The sequence below is a fragment of the Pongo abelii genome, chromosome 7 (assembly GCF_028885655.2).
Source record: "Pongo abelii isolate AG06213 chromosome 7, NHGRI_mPonAbe1-v2.0_pri, whole genome shotgun sequence".
Classification (NCBI taxonomy): domain Eukaryota; kingdom Metazoa; phylum Chordata; class Mammalia; order Primates; family Hominidae; genus Pongo; species Pongo abelii.
In genome coordinates, this window is record NC_071992.2 from 64,429,067 (window position 1) to 64,456,672 (window position 27,606).

The window sequence follows — 27,606 nt, forward strand, 5'->3', positions numbered from 1 at the left end:
ATTTCTTAGTCTGCCTAATTTCTCCAGAATTTGTCAGCTATTTGTGAATATTCATAATTAATGCCAATGTGTCTGTTTGCATACATTTAATAACCACAAGTTTTCTTTTGTAATGGTTATTTTCTCAGGGCTCTGACTGAAATGGCCATATGAGAGGTTCTGCCAAAGCCAATTTAGGAGAGCCTATGTGGACAATAATTCTTGCTGCACTTCATGTGGGTAATCAGGCCAAGTATATGGGACTGAAACATATTTTGCAGGTAGATTGGTCCTACTCTGTTTTGTCTTTGGAAGTGGGGGACCGTAGAGAGAAATATTGTATGTCAGAAGAAAACTCTGTAAGACTAACCTTTGATTCCTAGGTGGCTACATGGTCACCCATAGTATGGAGCTGACTGTGGCACCCTCTTCATCATGAAGCAGCCAGAAAGACTGATAGCCTTTCATGATTGAGGAATTTATAAACAAAACAGAAAGGGGGAACTGAAACCAACCCAGTAATCCCATAGATCATTCTTTTGGATGAACATAGAAATTGACCTTTCTGGTCTTAAGGCATGAAACTTTATTTGTTTTATCTGAGCTCCTTCCTCAGAAAAGGACTTTCAGGCTCTTAAAAAATATATCAAAAAACTGAAACTCACCAGATTACCACATCCTGACAATGGGACTCTGAATTTCTCATTCATCATGTTTCTTCCCTGCCCCCCCAGTTCCTGTTTTGTTTACACATTATTACATTTTGACCCTGCTATATAAGCCTCTAATTAGAAGTCAGGGAGATGAACTTGAGACTGAGGTTCCATCTCCTTGGCTGCAGCACTCAATGAAAGCCTTCTTCTTTGGCAATACTTGTTGTCTCAGTGATTGGCTTTCCGTGCAGCAAGCAGCAGGACTTAGACCAAATCCCTGGTGTTTCAGTAACAAGATTAGCATCAGTGTCCTACTACCTAGATTAAGAAAGAGTACAATATCAGTATCTTGGATTCTCTGTTGTACCCCACAATCACAGCTTCTTCTGCTCCCTCAGGATTAATCAACTTTCTAAATTTTGTGTAATGACAATCTCTTTATAAAAATAGTTATATTTCCAAAATATGCACATCTATATAATATATCATTTAGTTTTTATTATTTTTAACAATTTTTGTATTCTAAATATCTTCTTTCAGTTGCTACTTTCTCTTATTGCAAAGTTTTTGAAATGTGTCAATGTTGCTGCATGTAGTTGCAACAACTATGTGTAGTTCATTAATTTGTGAGAATATGTAGTATTCCATAACATAAATGCACCAAAATATATGTTTACATTTTACTCCTATTACATGTTCAGCTAGTTTCCTCTTTTTTAAATGGTTCTATGAGTGAGACAGAGGAGGGACTCCCTTTTAGAGGCCTCTTGGACCTCCTAAACATGGAAATAAATGAAAATTTAAGTTTCTTCAAAGGAAATTCCAGACACCTAGCTAGCCCTGAAATGTAAATAAGCAACTTAATAAGAAAGAAGGAAGGTAATAGTAGCTTAAAACAATAGCCAAGGAACTTATAGTCAGGAGATCTTTGGTTCTCTATAGAAACTAAATGTAACATCTTAAAAAATGTTCCTGACTTGTTTATTTGAAACACCAAGCTCCACTGAACAGATTCCATGGCAATATACTTCAGATAATGGGAACTGAAGACTGAACTCTGACCACCACTCCTTGTTCAAATTTCCTCCTGAGGTGCCTGGGGCGAGTCACGTGCAGAAACCAGAGCTAACAGTCTTTTCTGCTGGCCCAAAATTTTTAAACAAAGCTTCTCCTCCTTAGCCAATTGCAAATCAGAAAATCTCTGAACCTCCCTATGAATCCTGGTTCAAGATATCCTGCCCTTTTAGGCCAAAACCAATGTGTAACCTCCGTGTATTGATTTATGATTTTGCCTGTAATTTCTGCTTTCCTGAAATTTACTCTGCCTTTAAAAAGTCTTACTTGAAAGCCATTGAGGAGGTCAGAGTTTAACCGTAGTTGCCTGGGTCCCTTTGCTTGGTGCCTTGCAAATAAATGCTTTCCTTTCCCCTGCTACAAAACCTTGGTGTGGATATCTGGTTTTACTGTGCTGGGTGAGTAGATCATAGTTTGGTTCTATAACATGAACAGTCCTATATTTTGCCACTTAATGCTACATATGCAAAAGTTTCTTTAAGCTAATATCTAAGAGCAAAATGGCTAGGCCAAAAAAATTTGCACATTTTAATTTTAATAGGTAATGCCAACTTTTTTTTCCAAAGTTGTTGTGATTTATACTTTTATCAGCCATGGCTGAGTTGCTATTGCCTCACATTTTAATGTACATTTGGCTTAATCTGATTTATCATTTCACCAATTAGGTGGATATGCAATGGCATCTCATTTTGATATTAATTACATTTTTGTGATTGTGAGGCAGGAGAATAGGGTTGGGAGGCAGGAAACTTAAGGCCAATTCATGCTGAGTCAAGGAAAAACACCAAGGTCTGGGGGAAGCAGGAAGTCTAAGGTCAATTGTTGCTGACTTCCCAAAGGTGGTTCAAAAGAAAAGCACTTGCATATGGGGGCAGAGACCCCAAGGCCAATTAACACAAACTTCCTAAAGCTACTCCAAAGGAGAAACCCCATCTCTCCATGCTGAGTAATAAAGGATCACAGGCTACTCTCCCTAAACCCTCTCCCTTCCACCAGGTCTCAGATGGAAAGGGAGAGTGCCCTGGATTGGCTGTGGGCCAAGCAGGGACCATCCCTTCATCTGCATAGGCCGCCAATTCACCTCAGCCCTGAATTAGCCATGAACCAAATCCTTCATCCAGATAAGGAGTAACCGATAGGAACCTCAAATGGAGTACTTAAAAGTCCAGAAAACCCTGTAACTGGGCCCTTGAGCTGCTTGCCCTGGGCCCACTCACACCCCGTGGAGTGCTTTCTTGCTTTTATACATCCTTGCTTTCACTGTTTCATTCCTGTGTTTTGTTCCTTTGTTACTCTGTTTGTGTGTTTTGTCCAATTCTTTGTTCAACATTCCAGGGACCTGGACAGCTCACACTCAAGGCCTGCCTTCCAGTAACAATTATTAACGATATATGTATCTTTATGTAATTATGAGCCACTTATATTTGCTCTTCTGTGACATGACTGCTTGTGTCTTTGCTCATCTTTTGCTTTTAGGCAGATGGGGGAGGGCCGAGAGTTTGTCTGCTTCTCAGTTGCCTTCAGCTCAAAATAATTCTCATGCCAAAGTGGCATATTTTGAGTGGCATATTCTGCTACCCTTCAAAAGTTTGGCAAGCTGAGTGGATAGACATCATTCTGAGATAATCCCAGAAAATAGTCACAGAACTCTTACCTGTGCATGAAATGGACAAGAATGTATTCTTAAATAGCAGGCTGGGCACAGTGGCTCATGCCTGTAATCCTAGCACTTTGGGAGGCTGAGGCAGGTGATGCTTGAACCTGGGAGGCAGAGGTTGCAGTGAGCCAAGATCATGCCACTGCACTCCAGCCTGGGCGAAAGAGTGAGACTTTGTCTCAAAAAAAAAAAAAAAAAGTAAGAGCCTATGTGTCCCCTTAATGCTGATTGTGACCTGCAGCAGTATGGAGGTGAAGGAGTGATGGGTGACCCCTGTTTTCTGAGTGCATCAGTGACAGGCTCACCTGCCTTCCTCACCTTCCCTCTGTCAAACTCTTGCCTCGCTACTGATGGGCTTCTCTTCTCCTTCTCCTCACACAATTCTTCTCTGTTCTCTTTACTTCCTTCGTGTTGTTGTTTGCTAATTTCACCCTGTGCTCATATTTGGGCCTTATCTGAAAATGGCTGTGAAGCTTGTCATGGTGCATCTACTATTGTAATTGGATGCACAGCATGGGTTCTGTTTTTGCCTTTGTTTTCACAAAGCAGGGTACAAATGATTGGTTTCTAACGCTATTTTGAAAGTGGTTGATTTTCATCTGAATTAAACTGTGTTTATTTCCAGCTCCATGCTTCTGTTTTGGGGGAAGGGCGTGTGTGTGTGGGCATGTGTGTATGTGAGATTCAGAATCAATTCCTACTTTCTTCATAGCATGATACCCATAGCAATTCATTCTTCACAGGGAAGATTAAAATTGAGGTCAATCATCCCTTCAAATTTGCTCATAAATACATTCATAGAATGACAATTTTGGATGAAAGGAAATATATAATAAATAAGAATAAAAAAAGTATATTGACAATGTGCTTGAAACATTGAAAAAAGAAAAGTCAGTCATTAAAGATTTTTTAAAAATTGCTTGATTAATAATGATTGAGTTTTTATATTTTATCCAGATTTATTAACTTTCATGATACAAAGTACTCCTAAGTGATTTCAGAAACTACCAAATACATTTATCCCAGGTCACTCTAGTTTTAAAAATTAATAACTTTTGCATAAATGCTGTACTACAGAGTCCCTATGAACATTGCTCAATGGCTTTTACTATAATTGAAACATGAAAAGTTCCAATCAGTACATTTAATGGTGTTGGACTCTAAAGATTTCTATTTGCAAAGAAGTGTGAATTAAAAACAACTGTTAATGTAATTACAATCTCCTTCAGTGAAACCTCATGGAGCTTCTTTCTGCTACTTCTAGCGAGGCTCCTCATTGGCATACTCTCACTATACAGGTTTTTAATTAAATTATTCCTTGATTATGTTACCCCAATTCCATGTTCCTTGTAGACCCAAATTCTTGCCCAAAATCCTAGTTATCATCTCACTAACACAACACGTTTCCTCTTGTCATAGTCCTCTCTTCCTAGCCAAACTGAAGCTGAGCAGCCCTCAGGTCCTGTGTTATCTTGGGAACCGCATAGCTTCTCAAGCTGTCTTTTCTGAGATCACAAATGTCAATTTTTGAAGCAACTATTTTAATGCTTCTCAAATTTACATTTTTATACAAAAATGTGTGTGTACAGTAGTTTTGTGGTCAGGAAGACATGAATTACATGGAAACATATCTCCCCAGGCTAATAAAACAACAATGTCATTAGCTCACGTTTCTGAACGTCTTCAAATTTTTTCTCAAGCAAATGATGCAATCATTATTTTTAAATATTTGCATTGAATATTGACATTGCTTCTCTAGTCTTATCTGTTCTTGAGGCTCAGGATCTGTGCTCTGCTTTTTGCTGAGCTGGTTCTAGGTTTGTATTGATTTATTCATTCCCTTCAGAGTTTCCTTGGAATTTCGTCTTTCACCCTTGGACTCCTGTTATCTCTCTTTTCCCAATTATCATGAATGATGTTCCTGTCTACCTATGATCCTTCTTCAGGGACCTGAATTCAAAGGAAACTGGTATAACTTAATGTTGTCCATTAGTTTATTTGAATTTCTTCATCTTCTCTCATCTTTCTTCTGGAGAATTCAGACTAATATGTATTTTTAATTTATTCTAGTGAAATATGTCTTACAGAATTTACTAAGCATTAACCATGATTTAAGCACTGCAATAAATTCTTTGGTAGATATAATTATTCTCCCTTTTGTATGAAGAAACCAAGACTTAGAAATTGAATAATATTTCAAAGTTCATGTAGGTATTAAGGGTTGGAAATAATATGTAAACCTAGGCGTGTGTAATTTTACAACTCAGCTCAAACCACTTATTGTATGGCTTCTCTTTTTTAGGGATTCTTAATGTTGGAATCGAGAATACTCTAAAAGTATGATATGTAGCTCTTCCCTAGGAAAATATATTATTTTTTATCATATAAACCATAGTAATTTAATAATACAAACCATAGTAATTTTTATGAAACATGAGTAAAAAGAGAATTATACTTTTCTATAATTAAATATTTAGTTAAATATGTATCTACTAGTAGGAATATAGCTGCTACATACTGCTTATCTCATATCTTCTGGTTTTTGTTTTTCTTTTTAACTTAGGGAGGAGCTGGGCTTATGATGGATATTGGATATGTGATACAGATACGATCATACCTTTTAAAAATTTTCTTATTGCTTTGTTAGATATTTTGGTATAACTATTTTCTATTTTTACATAAGCATTTTAAAGTTATTCATAATAGCTGCATAACATTCAACCGTGTGGATAAACCAAATTCAATTAAAAATTGTTCATATCCTATGTTTAATATGATTGTAATTTTTATATGTTAAAAGATTCCTGTGTTTTTCCTTATAAGTAATGAATTCATTAAGTATCCTTTTTAGAAACTTTTAATTTTATAAGAGTTTTTAAATAGAAAAGTTGAGAAGATTTGATATATATCTAGTATATCTAGTATCTCTATCTAGTATATAGAGATATACGTAGTATATCTATACTAGATATACAGAAAGTTTCTGTATGTCTAACATTCAAATCAATTTTGATACATTGTTATTAAGTAAAGTCCATAATCTATTAAGATTTCCTTAGTTTGTACTCAATGTCTTTTCTTGTTCTAGGGCCCCATCCAGGATTCTGCATTTGATTTAGTTACTGTGACTTCCAGGTTCCTCTTGGTGGCACCACTTTTTCACATATCCCTTATTTTTAATGACCTTGAGAGCTTTGAGGAATACTGATCAAGAAATTCGTAAAGTGTTCTCTGTTAGGATTTATCTGTTTTTCCATTTCAGACTGGGGTTATGGGTTATGGGTTTTTGAATAGGGGAAGCTTGATTTTCACCCATCCTACCAAGGGTATAAACCATCAACGTGACTGATCTCTGTTGATACTGACCTTGACCACCTGGCTGAGGTAATGTTTGCTAAGATTCTGTGCTGCAAAGTTACTCTTTCCTCTCCTTTTCTATACTGTATTCTTTGACAGAGGTCACTATGTGCAGCCTACACTTCAGGAGTAGGAAGTCATGCTATACCTATAGCAACAGGAGACAGAGAAATTCTAGGCAGACAGAGGCAGGTCCCTGGCAAAGCCCCACCTTCAAGCTGAAAAGCCTCACGCCATGGCCCAAAGTGAGAACTGACATCCCTGTTTTCCTGCTTGAATGTTGCCTTTTCCAAAACCACTCATGGCCCTGTCCCACCACTCCCATCCTGTGCCTATAAAAACCCCATATTCAACTGGCAGAGAGGACAAACAGCTGGAAGTAAGAGAGAAGCAGCTTGATTTCAGAGGGACAGCTTGATGGTGTAACTTCAGGGAAGAATTTGGCTGGAGATGACCAGACTTCAGGAGAAGATCACCTTCCCGTCCTGTCCCCTTTTCAGCTCCCCTTGCTGCTGAGAGGCACTTTTATTGGCAATAAAATCACTTCATTTACCATTCTTCAATTCATTCATGTGAACTCGTTTCTCCTGGATGCCAGACAAGAGCTTGGGAGCCACGAGTACAGATGCAAAAGGCTGTCACACTTGCCTTTTGCTCTTGCTGGCAGAAGGCAACCGCTGCACATGAAAAGGTAGAAGGCCCACTGAGTTGTTAACATTTAAGCCATCTGCAGATGGCCGAGCTAAAAGAGTACTTTAACATGCCCTATGGCACTTCAGGGATCATGGGCACCCCCCAAGATGCTGCTGCAAGGCCCACACGGAGTTTGCTCCTGCCAGCACCCAGATGTTCTCTCCCTGGCTCCTGCACCTGCTCATGTGTGTGCTCCCTCCTACAAGGAGTGGAATGCAGTGGGTCTGAGTGAGTGGAGTTTGCCCCTGCCTCACCAAAGCAATCAGCTGGTTCCAGCATGCATGCACTCTAGTTCCCACCTCATTTGCTTGCATGCTCCCTCCCAAGAGGAGTTGAAAGCTGTGGGCTGGGTAAACGAGGCAACCCTGTTGTGAGTCCTGTGAAGAGGTCAGGGAAATATCCTGCTTCACCTATTTGAGGGCAGAATATATACATAAATTATTTTGAATCCCCTGCACTGGAGGAGATGTGCCTCTTCTCCCCCACTTATGTATTTATTCTATCATTATTTATATCACTATGTACTCACAGCCTTTTATGTTATAGTTTTAGTTATAATCTAAGTATTTTATTTATGTTGTTTTATCAAATTGTCCCAGGTTTGTCCATTGGGAGCTCTTCCAGTTGATTCCTGTGTCTCTTTGGCATAGTTCCAACGTGTGTGTGTGTGTGTGTGTGTGTATTTTGTGTGTGCACATGCAGGCATGTGTTTGAGCATTTCTTTTTCTTTCTGTCACTATGGGATGCTTCAAGCTTATCTTGTATATTCCCTGAAACAGAAAGTAATGTCATAAAGAAGAGATTGTAAAGAACCCCTTCAGCTCAGGGCAGACTTTTCTGAAAATTGAAATTATCCCAGATAGCCACAGCTTTAGAAACTTTTCTAAAATGTTGCCTCTACTCTGTCCTCTGATAGGTCTGATGAACATAGGAGATTTTCACCTCTACTCTTACATGCTCACATTATACAGATTCTGGACTCTGCTGACAATGCCTTGAAAATCAAAGACTTGTGGCAATAGAAGTATATTGAGGTGTTTTCTAATTTTAGGTGAATCAATACCCATCCTCTATTAATATGCCACAGCAACCATTTGCTGAGTGATTCTCACATAATTCATAGACTGCTGGGCTTCTAAGCTCCTTCTAGAAACAGGGTTTATGGCATCTCTATAGGCTGAGCAAGCACTTTGCTTCCTGTGTCTTTTACAGAACAAACCACTGGCTGTTGGGCATTTAAGTGCAGGAAATTTACACCAAGTACAGAGCAAAGTGGATAATGAATGCTGTCTTTTAGCTCCCTTTGCCCACACCTTAACAGAAAAGGACAGTGAGAATTTTGCAAAATAAGAAGGTAGGCATGTCTCCAAGCAGGGGGCTGATGACCTGTGTTGTGTCTTCAGGCCAAGTGGCTATGGGCAGTCCCTCTTTGGGTTTCTCCTACTCATGAAAGGGTTCGAAAAATGAACTGATGGATGTCAATTAATGAGTACTCAAAAGAAAGTAACATAATTCTTGAAGATAAAAGAACCATAATTTTGCCATTTCTTATAGTGAAGGCATAAGGCAGGAAATTTATTTTCTTTTATTTTCTCCTCTCTACATTCCTTCTGATATCCTGGGAAAGAATAGGTTTTGGAAAAGAAAAGAAGCTGTTTCCCAAATGCTTTGACTTCGTTGCAATTCACATGTTTTGTCTTTGGGAAAAAGTTTTGAACTGAATGACTATTAATATCACTTCAAACTCTAAAATTGGCAATGCCTTCAAACATTTTTAAAAACGTAAGATATGTACAGTAAAATATATTAATAACTTAAACTTCAAATAAGAAACATGTAAAATAATCCATCAGTTGAAGTGTTAAAATTGCATTGCCTCTGCAACTTTAATAATTCTTCTCTCTCCTTCCCATTCTGCTTCTCTCCAGAGAGAGAGCTGTCATGCGGAGAATGAGAGAGAGCACCATGGGGTACAGCCGGGACTGTTGCATGCAGAACTAAGCCAGCTGAGGACAAGGAGGAAAGGGGCACAGAGGCGCATCTTCCTGAAACAATCGGTGTCCTCTTCTCTGCTACTGTGGATCTCTAACTGGAGAGGAGACAGGCAGAAAAGCCCTGTTTCTGGCTCCTGCTGAGACATTGACTGTCAGAGTATGTCAGCTGTTTTCAGGAGCAAGGTAGCACCACTCACTGGGTCTACTTATTTCCTCAAATGCGTGAGTATTATCAGTATTCCCAAGGGATCCAGAAACTCAATTCTTAAGTTATTTACACATGAAAGTGAAAACTACCTGTTATATAAAATAATGAATCATAAATAAATTTTATTTATTGTAAATTATCTAACTTAAAGACTACCTATAACATTTTAGTTTTAAGCTTGGTCATGAAAAATGCATGCCTCATAAACCATTTATGGGGGAATATTAATGGTTAAATCAAATTATTAGATGTTTGAAGATTGCATTTTTTCTACTGAATATACAAAAGTTTCATTTTTTATTTTATGTTAATCAAGGAAATATTTGACGTGCTTTTATGGCAGTGTCTTGGCAATCACTAAAGCCACTTAGCAGAAGCCATCACCCCAATGCTGAGACTTCTAATTCTCTGGTGTGTTTTGTTGACATTATACATATTCTGTATCAATCAGGACAACTGAACCATGCTCAGTACCTGGGCAAGTTGTTTGTGCCTTTGCTGACAAGATCGATTACCCATGCAAAGCTTGAAATATTTAATTATCCATGATTAAATATAGCTCCCTTCTTTGGAATTTGCATGTTTATACTTTTTCAGAATTAAAAGAATGTGTACGTATATATATAGCAACATCACAGAGTAGAATACTAACACAAGAAGGAAACCCTATGGAATCCATATAGTTATACATTTGACAGCAAACATTGAGTCCTCTATTTAGAAAAATTAATGTACAAATTATTCTATATTAAAAATGACGCCTCTGTTTCAAAATGTGGCTACTCCAATGACTGTATTTTTAGATGTTAATGTGGAAATAACAAATTAAATCTATTATCTACTATTATCTATCTATTCTACTAAAGTGGAAATACCACCTTCAATTTACTATCTACTATCAAACTAACCACAACTTAGAATGTGGTTAGGTATCTATCATTTCATGATAGTTCAGTCAGTTTTATCAATAACAGAATGTTTTCTGCAAATATTCAGCCACTTTAGTAATTCTAAAATTCTGAAATGGTGCTAGAATCAAAATTTAAAATTATTATCAACTGGTAATTCATATGCTAATAATGGCATGAAAGACAAAAAAGTGCTCAGAGAAATGAAGGATAAAATGTCGACTCTCCCTTAAAGTAGAACTTTAAATCAAACAAATTCACTTGTGTCTAATGCAATTCAGGGAACATCTCTGTTTAGAAATGTATAGTATGTAGACAGAAGGCAGACTACCAAAGAGAAACAAATATTTGCTATCTGTGTGTAGTGTGTGTGTGGGAGTGTGTGTGTGTGTATACACACATTTTTCTAACTTTGGCTTCTGCTTTCAAAATGTGTGCTTTGTAGCACTTCTAATAACATAGCAGGAAGGCACCATGAGGCAAAGGACAGAGCTGACCAACAGAGATTATTGCTCCAGCTCTGACTTTCCCTAGGTCTCAGACTTTCTATCACTCAGATAATATCATTGCACCTTGTCTTACCCACGTATCTAAGGGGAGTGTGTCATGGCCGACTTATGCTCAGCTCACAGGATGTGGTGAAGATCAAAGTGCATTTAACTTCTTTTTACTCATACGTGTTTACTGTGCTCAGAGGGTATAAAAAATTGGGTTGCAGGAGAGGGTTCACATTCCTATATATAATCTGAACCTGTACTTAGGAGTGTAATCATCAAATTAGAAGAAATACTGTGTTTGCCAGGACTGGTGGAGGGGATCATTATTACTAATTAGGTAAAGAGGGAAGGTGAGTTTTCTCAGTGATGGGTGTGGAATGAGAATACACACCTGGAGATAAAGCTCTGCTGTATTATACCCAAATCTGGGTCTTCAAGCATCAGTAAGGTTTGTGTTATAGTGATCATTAAATTAGGTTCTTAATGCGGGGTCATCTGTGAACTTGGATAAGAAAAAAATATATATGCCTTCAGCTTTAGTAACTTCTAATTGAAATTTGGTACTTTTTTCAAATATGAATGTAAATTTTAAAACATAGTAGCTTTGGACGTACCAACAAAACTCATAAAATTTTAAATACTTTAACATTTATATGCAGTTATTATGGATACATCAAATTTTTGTTTTGCTTATCACTATAATTATGGTATTTTAAAAAGTAAGTAGTCCTTATTAAATCATGGTATTTATTAATCTCTCATTGTTAGATCTCAATGTGGTTAATAAAAGAAGCACATTTTAAATGGAATTTCAATGTAATTTGTTTCCTTTGTGATTATATATATTTTAATCATTTTTCTGAGACAGGGATCATAGGTACACACTGCCAAAGGAACACTGGCAAAGTTTAAGAGCCTTTGTCAGTGCAGCATTTTCAGTGGCAGAGCAGAAAGTAGAGGCTGCCTTCCTATTTCAGCTTCTTAAAACTCTGAGATTCCTGAGGAGATTATCCTAAAGTAGAGATGGTAACAGGATGGGAAAAGAAACGGCTGCACATAGCAGGGAGAAGACCTTGCTAACCGACTCTCCAGATGGTGGGAAGGTCCTCTGAGGGCTCTGGCTCACGAGGTGCATGGAGAAGGGAGTCACCTGGGCAGTGGGGCTCTCAGGATCAGTAAGGCTGATGAATCCAGCTTGACATGCCACAAAGTAGCCTGCAACTTCAAAGGACTGTGTGGACTTGTCTGTAAACAATGCCAGTGGTGACCACAATGGATTAGAACCCATACCCTTGTGTTCTGAGCTCCTGCAAAACCCCCTAACTCCCCATTCAGAAAAACTGTGCAACATTTACGAGGGACATGTTGTTTAAAAATGATTGCATCTGAAATTACAGAAATATGTTGGCATGGAATCTGATTTATTTTGATGTAGAGAAAATGAAGTCATTTCTCCTACATTCAAGTTTCTGAAGAATACATCATGTTGGTTAGATTACTTATTATTTTATTAGAACATTAACATTTTTATTATAATCACTTTATGAAATGTAGTGAATATTATTTCAAATCCTGAATATTGGGAGGAATGTTGAAGCTTAATTTTTTAACAGCTTTTGTAAACTATACTCTGATTTGGAAGATATATTTTGGACTATTTCATACCAGATGGAGACATTTTTAAATGAATAATAATAATAACCTTTAAATATGATTAGATGAAAATCAACTTTAATCTTTCATTAATGAATATTTATAATGTGTGTACTATGGAATGTACTGGACATTGTTGGAGGCATCAAAATTATAGCCATGGAAAAAAGGCACAGGTACTAATTATAATTTGAAGAAGATAGGCAGATGAATGATCACAGTAACTTTAGCTGAAGATGATGAACGTTATGAAGGGAGATGATGAGTACCATATAATAGAGACTGGTGAGTGACTGGTGGGCTATTTTCGCTGAGTAGTGAGGAAAGTCTCTCTGAAGAACTGGCATTTCTTCTAAGACATCAATGTTGAGAAGAAACTAGTCACACAGAAGCCAGAGACTCCGGGATGCAGAGGCTCCTGGGAATTGGTGAAAATTAACTGGGGCAGAAAGAACGCATGGGTTTCTGAACCTATGGCTAAGAACAAAGTGAGTGGAGATGCAGCCATAGCCAAAAACTTAGCCTTCCCATGTGGAATAGAATGCTTTAAAGGAAGTGGTTCCATTTGATAAAGACCATTTTAGATGCTACTTTCCAGAATGGGAGATGGAAACAAGATTGGATGCAGAGAGAATGGTAGGTGGAAGTGCTTCAAGTTCAAGACAACAAAGGCTTGAGCCATGGTAGTGACAAATGGAGAGGGAAGACTGGATTATTAAGATCTATATTTTGTAGGTTGCTCTTACAGGGTTTGATGAAAAAAATGATTTAGGAGACAGCAAGAGCCATCATATAATTTAGTCTCCAAACCACAATCCTTTTAAAGTAAAATGAAGTAATTATTACTGAGCCAGGACTAGAAGTATAAATCAGGGGATGTATTTAGCATAGATTTAGGGAAAGAGAAGAACCAAGACTGAGGCAGAGGTTTTGGCTTCATCAACTACGCAGATGTTGGTGTGTTCCTGGGGAGGACCACAAAAGGCCACAGTAGGACAAGTTTGGGAGAAGAAATCAACTGCTCCCTAGTAGATGTTAGATCTGAGAGACCTATAGATTTGTAGTTGTTGTTGTTTTGTTGTTTTTAAATCACTGGGACCTAAGTAAGGAGTTAGAGTTTAAATGCATTTAAGAGAAAAACATGTATTGCCAAATTTTTCAATAATTTTGCTGATTGATTTTCTAGAACAATTTGGTAGTATTTTATAATTTTGCATTCCAAATTTGCTGAAAAATCAGTGAACCAATTTATTTTATAAGAAGTTTTGTTAAGAAGCTGAAGTTCTCGTTAAATATGTCAAAACATATTGCCTTTATGTTATTGTAAATTACACAAAATTATTGTATAATTTTGCTTACATAGACTTGGCTCAACATTTGAAAATTATAATAATGGAAAGGTTTCAATTCAACAAGAAGACTTAACTATCCTAAATATATATGTACCAAACATCAGAGCACGCACACTCATAAAACATGTACTTGAAGACCTACAAAAAGACTTAAACAGTCATATAAAAATAGTGGGGTACTTGAACACCCCTCTGACAGTATTAGACAGATAGGGAAAATAAAAACAACTAACTGTGATACTCTGGACTTAAATTTGACACTTGACCAGTTAGATCTAATGGGCATACTCTACCCATCAACCACAAAATATATATTCTTCTCATCTACACATGAAAGACTCATGCTCAGCCATAAAGCAAGTCTCAAAAATTCAAAATATCAAAATCATACCAACTTAGACCCAAGTAAAATAAAAATATAAATCAATACCAAGAAGATCTCTCAAAACCACATAATTATAAGAAAATTAAACAACTGGTTCCTGAATGACTTTAGGATAAACGAGTAAATTAAGGTAGAAATAAAAAAAAATTGAAATAAATGAAAACAGAGACAGAGCATACCAAAATATCTGGGATACAGCAAAAACAGTGTCAAGAGGAAAATTTATTTCATGAAATGCCTACATGAAGTAGGTAGAAAGATCTCAAATCAACAACCTATCATCATACCTAAACACAGAAAAACAAGAACAAACTAACTTCAAAGCTATCAGAAGAAAAAAATAGCTAACATCAAAGCAGAACTGAATGAAACTGAGACCCAGGAATCCATACAAGAGATCAATGAACCAAAAGTTAGATTTTGGAAAGGTAAACAAGATCAACAGACCACTAGCTAGATTAACAAATAAAAAATGAAAGAAGATCAAAATAAGCACAATCAGAAATGACAATGGTGACATTACAATTGATCCCACAGAAATATTAAAGATCCTCAGAGACTAGTATAAACACCTGTATGCACACAAAGTAGAAAATCTAGAGGAAATAAATAAATTATTGCAAAGACAGAACCTCCCAAGATTGAATCAGGAAGAAACAAATATCAAATACCAAAACTGAATCTGTAAAAAAACACCAACAAAAAAGGCCCTGGAACAGATGAATTCACAGACAAATTCTACCAAATGTACAACGAACTGATACCAATTCTACTGAAACTATTCAAAAAACTGAGAAGGAAGGACTCCTCCCTAACTCATTTTATTAAGCCAACATCACCCTGTAACCCAAATCTGGCAAGAAAACAACAGAAAAAGAAAACTACAGGCTAATATCCCTAGTGAACATAGACACAAAAATCCTCAACCAAATATTAGCTAACTGAATTCAGTAGCTAATTAGTTAACTAATTAACTAATTAATTTAAAAGTTAATTAAAAAGTTAATTCACTCCAATAAAGTAAACTTTATTTCTGGATGCAAGGTTGGTTCAATATATGCAAATTAATAAATGTGATTCACCACAACAGAATTCAAAAGAAAAACCATATGATCATCTCAATAAATGAAGAAAAGTTGTTTAATAAAATACAGTATTTCTTTGTGATAAAAACTCTCAACAAACCAGACATTGAAGGCACATACCTCAAAATAATAAGAGTCATCTATGGCAGACCCACAGCCAACATCATACTGAATAGGCAAAATTTGAAATGATTCTTCCTGAAAACTGGAACAAGATAAGGATGCCCACCTTCTCTGCTACTATTCAACATGGTACTTGAAATTCTACCCAGAGCAATTAGGCAAAAGAAAGAAATAAAAGGCATCCAAATAGGAAAATAGGAAGTCAAAGTAACTCTCTTTGTAGACAATAAGATTCCATACCTAGAAAATCCTAAAAACTACACCAAAACCTCCCAGAAATGATAAATGATTTCAGTCATATTTCAGAATACAAAATCACTGTACAAAAATACCAGTATAGAAATGCACCAACAACATGCAATCTGAGAGCCAAACCAAGAATAAAATCTCATTTACGATAGCCTCATACACACAAAAATAAAATACCTAGGAATACAGTTAATCAAGGATGTAAAAAATCTCTACAAGAAGAATTAAAAAACACTGTGGAAAAAATCAGAGATAACACAAACAAATGGAAAAAATATTCCATGCTTTTGGATTGGAAGAATTAATATTATTAAAATGGCTATACCGCCAAAAGGCATCTATAGACTCAACATTATTCCTGTTAAACTGCCAACTACATTTTTCATAGAATTAGAAAAAGTTATTGTAAAATTCATATAGAACCAAAAAAGAACCCAAATAGCCAAAGAAATCCTAAGCAAAAAACAAAGCTACAGATTCAACAATATTCCTATCAAACTATGAATATCATTTATCATAGAATTAGTAAAAAGTATTCTGGCTGAGTGCGGTGGCTCATGCCTGTAATCCCAGCACTTCAGGAGGCTGAGGCGGCCAGATCATCTGAAGTCAGGAGTTTGAGACCAGCCTGCCCAACATGGTGAAACCCCATCTCTAATAAAAATACAAAAATTAGCTGGGTATGGTGGCATGCGCCCGTAGTTCCCGCTACTCAGGAGGCTGAGGCAGGAGAATCACTTGAACTCAGGAGGTGGAGGTTGCAGTGAGTGGAGATGGTGCCATTGCACTATGGCCTAGGCGACAGAGCAAGACTCCATCTCAAAAAAAAAAAAGTATTCTAAAATTAATATAAAAAAGAAAAAAGAGCCTGAATAGCCAAAGAAATCCTAATCAAAAAGAACAAAGCTGGAGGCATCACGTTATCTGACTTCAAACTATACCCCAAGGCTATGGTAGACAAAGCAGCATGGTATTGGTACAAAAACAGCACATAGATTAATGGAACAGAACAGAGAACCCAGAAATAAAGCCAAACACCTGAAACCATCTGATCTTCAACAAAGTTGATAAAAAAAGAGCAATGGAGAAAGGACTCCCTATTCAATAAATGATGCCAGGATAACAAGCTAGCCATACATAGAAGAATGAAAATGGGCCCCTACCTATCACCATATACAAAAATTAACTGAATATGGATTAAAGATTTAAATGTAAAACCTCAAACTATAAAAATGCTAGAAGAAATCTAGCAAATATTCTCAGTATTGGCCTTGGCAAAGGATAGATGGCTAACTCCTCAAAAACAATTGCAATAAAAACAAAAATTAGCACAGCAAAAGAAACCATAAAAAGAGTAAATAGACAAACTATAGAATGGAGAAAATGCAAAATATGCATCTGGCAAAGGTCTAATAGCTAGAATCGATAAGGAATGTAAACAATTTAATGAAGAATAATAATAATCCTTATGAAAAATGGGCAAGGTACATGAACAGACACTTCTCAAAAGAAGACATACAAGTGGCTAACAAACATATGAAAAATGCTAACATCACTAATAATTAGAGAAATGCAAATCAAAACCACAATAAGATACCATTTCATACCAGTCAGCAGTCAGAATGGCTGTTACTAAAAAGTCAAAAAATAACAAATGCTGGTAAAACTGTGGAGAAAAGGGAATGTGTATACACTGTTGGTGGGAGCATTTATTAGTGCAGCCACTGTGGAAAGCAGTTTGGAGATTTCTCAAAAAACTTAGAACTATCATCAACCCAGTAATTCCATTACTGGATATATACACAAAGGAAAACAAATCACTCTCCCATAAAGACACGTATACTTGTATGTTCATCATAACACTATACACAATAGCAAAGACTTAGAGTCAACCTAGGTGCCTATCAAGGAAGCACTGGACAAAGACAATGTGGTACATATACACAAGAGAATACTATGCAGTCATAAAAAAGAATGAAGTCATGTCCTTTGCAGCAACATGAATGCAGCTGTAGCCCATTATCCAAGAAAATTAACACAGGAACAGAAAACCAAATACTGTATGTTCTCACTTATAAGTGAGAGCTAAACATTGGATATGCATGGACATAAAGATGGGAACAATAAACACTGGGGAGTACTAGAGAAGGAGGAGAGAGACAGAGAGAGAGAGGGGTGGGCAAGAGTTGAAAACCTACGGACTGGGACCTATACTCACCACCTGGGTGAAGGGAGCATTCAGACCCTACACTTCAATATTAAGTAATATACTCATGCAGCAAACTTGCACATGTACCCATGAATCTAAAATAAAGGTTGAAATTATAAAAACAAAACACAATATTACAAGAATTAGAGCATAATATGATGATTCTTACCATTGAATTTTCTTTTTTTCTGAGACTGTTGTGATCATTGTAAACCTTGTCAACAGGAATGCTTTAATTACCTTTTGAAGATAATTAGGCACGTTTACTCTTCAACACATAGGCAGGGAATTGAAAAAAGTATGTGCTATCAAAATAACAAATTATTATTTGCTCAATACACTGTACTATACATTGAGTGCACAAATTCTATATAAATACCTCATCATATCCTATGGTAATAGTTTCCACATTGGGGATGCATCCCTCAAATATACACAAAATTATTATGTGTTATAGCAAACATATTTGTATTCATTCTATATAATCCTTTAAAATTGTATTTCTGTGGATATTTCAATATTAACATAATATACAGTTGTATTACTAGTAACATAACATACAGTTGGAATATTTCATATATATATATATATATATATATATATATATATATATAGTATCCTATAGTGCTAATGATGATAGAGCATATTTTCACCTTCTATGATTTTTTTTACTTCATGGAATGAGCTTTAAGCCTGGCAAGACAGTAACCTAATATTTGGCTCCATGCTCATCCTGGAAAGGTCTAGGTTTCCTATTTATTTAAGGAAAAGTCACAAGCCCTTGTCACAAGGCCTTCAGCAAATCACTTCAGCTTTTAAAATCTCAATCTCCTTATGTACACAATCGGAAAATTTGAATAAATGGCTGGTTAACATAAAATTATAAATGAGTAAATAATGACTGGAGGAATGAAAGGTCTTATTGGGATACTCTGGCATTCTTAGATACTCATTTCATTCTCAGATATTCTTATTTCATTCTCAGATATTCTTTTTTAGTTTCTAAACTAGAAGGAAGAAATATTAATTCCATGTTTAAGACATCACAATGTAAGATTGAACCTTTCATGCCTTTTTTGAAATATATATATACGTGTGTACACATTTTAACAGTAAATTGTAAACAACGCCACTAAACATAGAGTAATATGTAAACATAGGGAAAAAGTAAGTCATCATAGGTCACAATGTGGTAAAATTATCTTCTTTTTACAGTATTTATGGGAGATGAGTGGCAAAGAAAAATTTAGATAATTTATTAGGTGTTCAGTTTTGCAGAGAGGATAATATTTTTTAAAACACTGGAAAATTTTACTCAATGGATTTACAGTTCAATGTTGGAGAAATGTCAGAAACTAGCTATCTGCATACCTGCTGGGATTCCCCCTAAATTAAAAGATTTTGAAAAATAATTAGAAATGTAATATATGCAACCTTATCTTGTCTTACAGGATCCAAACTAATATATCAAGTAGATGAGTAAAGCTCTGAAACCATAGATTTTAATAGAGTAGGATAATTCTTCACAAAAACAATAAGGTCTACTAAAAATGTATGTATTATATAAGGCATGGTTTCAACTATATTTCCATAATATAATTTATGAAGTCATAATGAAGTACATACTTCATAACAAGGTTATAAAACTAACTTGGGAAACATTCTGTTTTATGGAAAATAAAGTCATTTAGGTGAACTTCAATTTTCATTTCAAATGTCATAACTCTTTATGTAATTTATTAAAAATGCCATCTTTCTGTCTCTGTAAGTTATTGAAAATGCCATCTTCCTGTTTCTAGTAAATCTGCATACCTATAATCCATTGCCAAGTATCATCATTTGAAAAAATTATCTAAGGACCATTTTCTATTGAAAAATCTCCGCATATTTACTATATAGTATTTGCAACATGTAACTATTACTTGATAAGAATCATCATGTTTCCACATGGCATCCATAGAACAACTAATCTTGTTAAAATGTGTACATTGCTTTCTATTGCTCAGTGCCATCATCATCATCATCATCATTATCACCATCTATTGGGCAAATACTATGGATGTTTCTCTGTATATCCATGTACTTGAAATATTTATATGCTGGAAGACATATCCTCTTCTAGATCTTTGATTGACTTTGTTCTGTCAAGTCATTCAGAACCCTACCAGTAGACAAAAGTTTTCTAGAATACCAGAAGAGAGAACTCTGGACACTCTACAATAACATTGCTAAAATGTTATGGGCTGGAAAAATTGGTTACAGGGAATGACTATTTGTTAGGCCATGGTTAGCTTGGGAGGAAATGTTGAGAAAATTTAAAACAAATTCTTCTTGATAGATAGTGCTTTTCATGTTTTAGTCAGGCAAGGAATCATTTCATATGGAAAGCAAGTTAAGAAGTTCATTAGTAAGTACACTGTGCAGAGAAGCAAGCAGACATCACAAGTTCTGCTCAGAGCTCATAAACCGTGCACTGCCGGTTAGTATTAGGGTGCATAAAGACCCTCCAAATCCTTCCTCATGGCTGCAGTTACTGCTGGTAGAAGAGCAGAGATCTAAGTCTATGATGAAGTACAAGAAATTGGCATCTCTTGGAAGCAAGCTCAGGTCTTTGCATTTCTAGAAAATGTTTCTTATTTTTGCCAAATGCCTACAGGCCGGTAGAATCAATTGGATGGCTTCCACAGTGTGGTCCTAACAGAACAGCTCCTAGATTTGATTTTCAGGCCCTTTTGAAAATTGTGTGAGCTATCTAATATCCTTTAATAAGTCCACTTTTCTGCTTAGATCAGTTAGTTTTATTGATTTGTAGGATAACTGTGACTGACAAGAGGCCTATGCCAACAGAGATGTGGAGAAGCTGAAAGCTTTCCTCAAGACTACTGAAACCAAGTCACCAAATGTCTTTGCTGAGACGCAGCAGAATGAGAGAATGAAGCCCTTACAAGCCCCTTATATTATTATCACTGTGGGAATGTGAGGTATACAAAATGAAGTTCAAGTTCCTACTGTGGAAGAAGCAGAGAGAAGCACTGGGGCACAAGGATGCTGCTGAGATGCAGCTGCCAGCTGGTTAGGGCAGCACTGGGGTCCCCAGTGGTTAATCTGTCCCCTCTCCATGGCAAAGCCAGCCTCCCCTATCTTGGAGCTATTATTGACAGACAGGGACAGTCTGTAACTCACTTCCATTTACACTGGATGTGCTAGATGCTGTGGTCACATGGTGCCAACAGTGTAGGAAGACAGTTCTATACATGTCATCACCTCCAATATCTGCATCACACTTCCTGAGGGGAGGAATGAGAGCCATGCCCAGGCTATGAACCTAAGCTGCAGAGAATGGGAAGGCATTCAAAAGGGAAACTGCATTTAGCGGGATTAAAACCATCCCTTGACAAATGTTGAATTTGTGGGACACATGGTTCTAAATGCAAAGGTCATCACAGATCAAAAAAATAGTTCTACCCTTTATCGCAATGCTCTCTTAAAACTGTAAAGACATAGAGGGATAAAGAGAAGTTGAAAGCAATCCAGAGTTCAGTTATTCACCATAAACAGACGCCATGACTCACTGGCCTGCATAGGACCCTATCCACAGGAGAGTTCCTGGGATGGCCCAGGTCCTGAAAGAGACTAGAGACCTCTGGCTGCTGTATTCACTTGGAGTGAGGTGGAGCCAGGCAAGGAGTGGTCATTCTCAATGCAGGAGGTTGACTAGTCAGTGCTGTGATGCAGAAATTTGCTGAGTCCAACGGTACTTTCACCGTGTAAACTGGTGCCAGTTTAGAACTGCAGGTATTATGTAGTTAGTTTTTCTGACCATAGAGTTTTTTTTTTTAAAGTTATATTCATAAAATGAGGTAATAGTGCTGAAGCAAGCTAGCAGAGACAGTATTCAGTTCATATTTTGAGTACATTTTCAAATGAAGAGTAAAACCTGCAGCTTATTAAGCAAGGATTTCATTCTCCATGTGCACCAGACTGGACCCTGAGAGGCAGAGACTTGGTGTGGTGGCCTCATCTCAGTCAACTGACACCAAGTCTAGCAGACAGCGTGGCCATCTGGGACAGAAAGGAGGATGGGTTCCAAATGTGGTTGAACCTGTGACAGAGTTAACAGCCGGGAGCTTCCCCAAGAGAGAGTGCCCCTGTGGATTTCCACTAACCTGGGCTCATCTCTCCCACCTGGAAAGGAGGGTGGTGTGAGGATCCACAGGGAGACTCCAACCTGGGAAGAGTGGAGGCAGGAAGAGGAAGGACACATCGATAGATACACCAGCCCCTGCCCAAGAAGTAAGAGGAGTAATTGCCACACATGAGTTATAGAAACAGTTGATTTTGCCACATAATTATTTCATTTTGTGCATGAAGGGAAAACACACACTACAGCTAATTCATGATTACAAATCTTTTCCCCCTCTGGCTCTAATCTTACACTTAAAACAGTACTTCTTCCTCAATTATTTATATATTATTTAACTAACCTCACCACTTTTAGAGAATCTTTATAATGTTCATTCATAGTCATGTAGTATTCATGTACATTTCATTATCAGGGTTATGAATAATAAATAATAATATAAAAGAATGAAATGAAATCATGTCTGTTACCCTTTACCTTTGGTGAGCAAGTCAACACAGAGTTATCTGTGATTCAAAAACACCAGGTGGAATGGACATTTAGTATGAATTGGTTTGCCATTTGACAATGGTATTGACAGTCTTCACTGTACCACTCTCTGGAGAATGGATAGATATATAAATGATGATTTGGGGCATAGGTTTCGTAATACCCCAACAATTATTAGATTTTAAAACATGTAGGATTTGAATAATTGGAAAATAAAAAGGAAATCTTGTCTACTGACCAGGACCTGTAGAAGAACCATCTCTCATATTTTAGTGTCTCAAAATTCTCAGCAGTTAATTTTTGCTGAGGAAAATTCTGAATCACATCACTCTTTATCTTTCCTTCTTCTCATTGACTACTACAAGGCCAAAATATTGGTCAATTGTAGTATTTTCAGAAATACCTGGCTTATTTAGAGTATTATTTTTATCCCTGTGTCCTAATTTTGTCTACCTTTGTTTTCCCTTTAAGGTCATGTCTTTAAATTTTTTCAGTGTTATATAACATGAATTTTAAAATTCTCCCAATTTTTTGGAAGAAATTGAGGGAATAAGTTGAGAATGAACAAAAACAAACAAAAGAATTAAAAAATTCAGTTTAAAAAGCAAATCTAATTTATTTCAAAGTATTTTCTTTCTTGTGCTTTTAAACCATTATGGTTTGCCAATTGCTTATTCAAAATACCGTAGAGCTCCGAGCATCCCTGAGATCCTGAATGCATCTCAGAGCAATGTAGCCTCCCAGACTTAGTTCTGCAGTCTCACACTGGTCCACTGTGGTGTCTTCATTTTTGGAAGCATTCAGTGAAATTGCTTCTGTAGTTCTTGACTTAGCTACTCTTCAGTTTGATGACTTGGCTATGTTTCAATTCAGTTCTCTGGTCTTTTGGCTGTAGAGCTTTTCTGATTCACTGCAGTAGGTCTAAACACCACCTCTGCCTTTTCCATAGCCCCTTCAATGAAAATAAGATAAGATTTGCAGAGAACCAAGCACAGCACAGTTATCATACTGCAAGGTAAAGCAGACTCAAAGAACTATTTCATACCAATGTCTTGTTTTCATTCTTTCTTTCCATAAAGCTGTTCTATAAAGCTATTCCCTTTCCCTTAGGCACTGCGTGGATACCTCATATAGCAAAAGAATGATTCTGTTTTTTAAATAAATACATTTATTTAAAGCTCTCATAGTTGAATTTGTGAGATTATTAAATAAACTTAAGTGATACAATTAGTATCAGCAACTTGTATACATATTTATATTATCCCTTGCTGAATATTAACATATCTACTTTGATAACATCATAACAAACTTATTATAGGAGATTTCCACAAACCAGAATGTTCATTGATAAGCCTCTAGAGGACTAGTCAGTTTTATTTTGAAGTAATTGTTGGCAAGCTGTCAACTTAGAAGATGTGTACCAATAGAGAATCCTCACTCCATAAGGGGCAGAACTATTTTTTAAGATAAGAAGTTGGGGGGATAAAACAATATTTCCAAGTACTTTTTTTTTTTTTGTGAGACAGATATCATGTCAGGATGAACACTTTTGTCCATAAACCAAATATCTAAGGTCCCTGTAGTTTCCGCTGCCCAGACTTCAAATTTTCCTCTGGGAATAAGGTATAAGATGTAAGATTTGTAAGACAATAAGATATTAGGAACAAGAAACAAGAAGCGAGAAAACACGATTTGCTATAATAGCTATTTACTGTCCAGGCCAGACTCACGTAGGACCACTCCTAGGCCAGAAAAGCAAGAGGATTTGATCAAGCAGGCTGATTCAAGCAAGATAAGTAATGCGCTTTTTGTACAGGTGTTTGGAGAGCTAACAAATCTGTGCACTGCCAGGAAAGGCCTTTACAGTGCAGAAATAAAGAGAACTTCAGATTTGTCCCAAATTATAGGGCTTCTAGGTGTCTTTGTTTGAATTTCAGACTGATATGCACTTTCTAGCCTCAATCAAATAGCAGCCTCTTAAGTGAGGGACCTGCTTCTCCTCCAATGAACAAGAGATTCTTGGAGACAGCATGGAACCTGAAAAGCACTGCTATTTATGCAGCTGACGTGGAGGGAAACTCACAGTCTCTGAGGATGACCGGGAGACTGGCATGAGGTGTCTGTGAGTCTCAATGGCCTATGATGATAGTCTCAAATGAGATTCCCATTCAGTTCTTTATATACTGAACCAAATTTTAAGGCCAGATGAAGAAATTGGTGGGAGTAGATGCTATTTATGTCCTGAGGAATATTCTGGAATGACACCCTCATGGGTGGAGAAGGAGCTACCCACAGGGAAGGGCATGGAAGACGTTTGGAGAGAGTCATCATTTTATAAGTACTTGCTACAGTCTTTCTAAGATTAGCGGGGACAAATAAAGTATGTAAAGGTAGATTGTAAGGATCTGAAGGAATATTATAAGGTTATTTCTTGTAAAACACAAAAATGGATAGTTAAATAGAAAAGCAACCAAAAGACAGAGGAATTCAGGAGATCACTTGCATTCTTAACCTAAGGCTTTCATCCTATAATAGGAAAGGGGAAGGAGTTACCAGAAGATGGCAAGCAGTTTGGGGTGACTCATCATGGTAGATATTCCACCCAATATGTGGCACCAACTGCCACTTGGAATGCATATGGAATAATTCCATGGGAACCTGAAATGAAACTTGATTAGTGGATAATGCCACAGAGAAGTGTAGGGAAGATGAGGAAAGCCCTGCCCTGTGGACAAGCTGTATAAAGAGAACTTCAGTTATGTCTCCTTATACCCATTGGACAAGGGAAAAGCCGCAGGAGAATCCTCAGAAGAGTCGTCAAAAATAAAGCAAAAAAAAAAAAAAAAAAATCATGATGGTTCAACTCCAGAAAGTCATTCTGCTCAATAAGCATAGACCAGCACAAAAGCCTGCAGCACAAATGCCAGCATGCCAAATTGTTTGAGGCATTGAAAAATTTTGTTTTTGCTGTGTTCTGCTCTTTAAAATAGTACGACAAGGGTGTAACTAGAAAATCTGTAATGAAAGATTCTGGAAGTTCTCCAAATGGTGATTTTCTGGTGGTGAAGAAAAGGCCTAGGAGAGAGAGATCATGAAGACTTTCAATCCAAATAGCACAATAAGCTCTTGCTTCAAGGGGGGGAAAAATAACAAGATTTACAAACAGACCCATTCAGCAGAAGTTAAATCAAAATGCCAAATACTGAATGCAGATGAAGCTGAAAGATTCTGGGCTAGGGAGCTGGATGTGTGTAGTGAGGGAATCCAGGAAAGAAAAAGGCACTCCATACAAAAAGCTGGATGGAATCCATCCATGTATATTGAAGCCAGTTATTTGCAGAGCTTCCCAGCTCCTGAGCTGAGAACACAACTGCAGCCAGAGACTAATACCTACTATGAGCCCAGAAGGCTGGTTGCCCAAGACTCATCCCTGCCTACAGGGGCTGAACCAAGTGCAGTGATTGGATGGCTATTTTCTTGAAGCTTCAAGCCACACTGAAGTGGATTAATATGAGCTTTTGGAAAAGAAAGTCTGTGTTAAAATCCTGACTCCAGAACTTACCATTTTTGACATTTGGAAGATTACTTATACTTTTCTCTTTTCTTTCTTTTCTTTTCTTTTCTCTTTTCCTTCTCTTCTCTTTCTTTTTTGCTTTTCTCTTCTTTTGTTCTCTTCTTTTCTTTTCTTTTGAGACAAGGTCTCACTCTGTGACCCAGACTGGAGTATAGTAGGTCATATAATCATAGGTCACTGTAACCTTGAACTCTGGGGCCCAGTGATCCTCCTCCTGCCTCGGCCTCCCAAGTAGCTGGGACCACAGATGCATGCCATCATGCCCATTTCATTTTTAAATTTTTTTGTACAGGTGGGGTCTCACTATGTTGCCTAGGCTGGTTTCAAACTCCTGGCCTTAAGCAATCCTTCTGCCTTGGCCTCCCAAAGTGCTGGGATTAAAGTGCACTTTTCATTTCTTATCCGTAAAATGGAAATAAAATTGCTGCCTATCTCACAGAGTTACATGTAAGACTGGAATGTGTTAATACAGATAAATCACTTACAAGGTAACCTGGCCCTCTGAAGCACTCAATTACTGTTAGTTATTGTTTTATTACCATGGAAACCCAGCATATCATTCTAAGAATTGATTCTGGACTAAGAACAGTGAAACAGGAAGCTGCTAAAGTGGTATGCATAAACACAGAGGGTAATTGAGCAAAAGAAAAAATGTCCACCCAATCGCCAGCAGTCTAAAAACACCGGCCTCAAAACACATGCAAATAAAAATTCCTACCAAAACAAGTAGTTGACAAAATCAGCATCAGGTACATGACAACATTCCAGATGAAAACATTTAATGGAATAGTTTGAGAAGGACTTATAAAATAAGCATATCTAAGACATCAAAAAGATTAATTCAAGAATAATATCAAGAAAACCTCAAGAGAATGTGACCCTAAAAAAGGCAGAAATAGAACAACCAAAAATGTCTTCATAAGAAATAATTAGAAATCTTTGAACTAAAAAAACATAGTCCTGAGAACTAAAAAAAAATTACTACATAAGCCAAATATCTGTACTTGTCATAGTTAAGGTAATAAATTGAAATATTGCAACAGATACATGAGACATTCACCCAGAATGCAACAAAGAAATACAAACGTAAACACATTATAGGGCAGTTCAAGACATAGAAGGTAAGTCGAGACACTTCAGTTTGTATCTATTTAGAGTTCCACGTTAAAAAAAATGAGAGAGACATAGCTGAGATTTTCCTAGAAATAAGGATGCTTTCCAACAAAGAACAACTAACCAAATGACTTCTGATTTCCAAGAAATATAGGTAAATAATAATTCAAATTTAGCAACACTGTAGTGAAAATGCAGACTATAAAAAATGAA